Source organism: Pristis pectinata, chromosome 41 (genome assembly GCF_009764475.1).
Source record: "Pristis pectinata isolate sPriPec2 chromosome 41, sPriPec2.1.pri, whole genome shotgun sequence".
Taxonomy (NCBI): Eukaryota; Metazoa; Chordata; class Chondrichthyes; order Rhinopristiformes; family Pristidae; genus Pristis; species Pristis pectinata.
In genome coordinates, this window is record NC_067444.1 from 3,221,779 (window position 1) to 3,223,603 (window position 1,825).

Sequence of the window (1,825 nt, forward strand, 5' to 3'; positions counted from 1 at the left end):
GATTGTCTTCAACCAATCCTGTCAGCATGCATCAAAGACATCAGGCGTGTTCTGGGAGAAAATTCAACAGATCAAGATTATTATTACGGCGAATGAGGAATGGTCTTGCATTAGATGAGTTCTTCGCGGGCAGTGTCGGTAGAACGAGATGGTCAGGTTCATCGCGGTAGAATCTACTGCAAAAGGGTATTCCAGCGTTCCTGATCCAGAAATAGCAGAGCAATCTCAACATGAAATATGTGCCATTTAGGACTGTTAAGGATTTCTTCCATTGTATATTATTATGCTTCGCCACTCCAAACAGTTAGCATTGACTATGCTACAAGTTTTTCAACAGGCAAACTGATCCAATTACCGTCTCCGAGGAATCGATGGGTCTGGGAGAAGTGATGTTCTCCTACATGGAGCGTAACCTTATCACGTATTGGGACAGGCTTAAATTACCACAATTCCCTATTCCCTTATGCTCAATGCTCAACCTTTCCTTTATATTTCCTTGTTTTAATGGAATGCCGCGCTTGCATGAATTGGTGATATCACCTTTGTTAAGAATATAGAACATGGAAAAGTTCAGCACAGGAAAAGGACTTTCGGTCTACGATACCTGTGCTGACCGTGATGCCAAATTAAACTAATACTATCTCACTGAACATGATCCATATCCCCCCTTTCCTTGCATGTTCATATGCCTGTATAAATTCCTCTTTAACAAGACTCTCGTGTCTATTTCCGCCACCTCTCTGGCAGCGCGTTCCAAGCAGCTGTAACTCACTGCGTAAAAAGTTGCCATGCATTTCTCTTTTAAACGTTCCCCCTCTCACCACAATGTGTTTGATATTTCCACGCTGGGGAAAAATCATGGACTATCTACCCTGTCTACGCCTCTCACAATTCCATAAACTTATATCAAGTCTCCTCTCAGCCTTGGGAGCTCCATGGAAAACGATCTAAGTTTGTTGAACCTCTCCCTATAGCTAATACTCTCCAATCCAAGCAACATCCTGTACTGGAATGTATTAGCTAAAAGAACCTCTTCTGCACCTATCCAAAGCCTTCACGTCGTTCGTGTAATGAGGTGAACAGAGCTGCACACAACACTCCAAAAGCGGCCTTACCAAAGTTTGATACTAAGGTTTTATACTTCCTGAATTGCTTCATTTGAAGTCATTGCATTGACGTTAGTATTACAGTCTACACTGGCCGATTCTATGTCCTCTTATCGGGAACTGAAGTCACAAATGTTAAGAATTATGATGAACCCTTGACAACAAATCAGCAACTCCTTATTTAAACTTATTTTAAGTTAGGATGTGATGCATTAATAGATGTTTCATCTGTTAATTACAACTTGATTACATGGTTGTCAGATACGGTTAAAGCGCCACCACAAGTCGGAAAAAAAACCCGAAGAATCCTCATGGAAAACAATTCGCCGGCTGGCCATCATCTTTTATTGCTGGAGCTTGTAATTTCCAGTTTCGCTGACAAAGTAAATGTTGATCAAATGTATTTTATTGAAATACTTGGAATCCCAGTGCCTTTCTACTGTACGATGACGGGTTGCAACAAGTAGATTGCACTTCATTAAAGTCAAGGAGTGTCTCAGGGGGGCGGCACGGTAGCGTAGCTGTTAGCGTGAAGCAATTACAGTGCCAGCGATCGGGGTTCGATTCACGCCGCTGTCTGTAAGGAGTTTGTACGTTATCCCCGTGTCTGCGTGGGTTTCCTCCGGGTGCTCCGGTTTCCTCCCACATTCCAAACACGTGCGGGTAGGTTAACATGGGTTTAAAATGGACGGCGCGGACTCTTTGTCCGGAAGGGGTCT

General features: G+C 43.1%; 1 long non-coding RNA gene across 1 annotated transcript in view; it reads left to right on the forward strand.

Annotated features, from left to right (window-relative positions):
- LOC127566449 (uncharacterized) overlaps positions 1–853 on the forward strand; it is a 3,122-nt gene extending 2,269 nt beyond the window's left edge. The window contains exon 3 of the long non-coding RNA XR_007955722.1: positions 1–853. This exon is cut by the window's left edge and continues 35 nt beyond it. This is a non-coding gene — a long non-coding RNA (uncharacterized LOC127566449).
- The last annotated feature ends 972 nt before the right edge of the window (positions 854–1,825 follow it).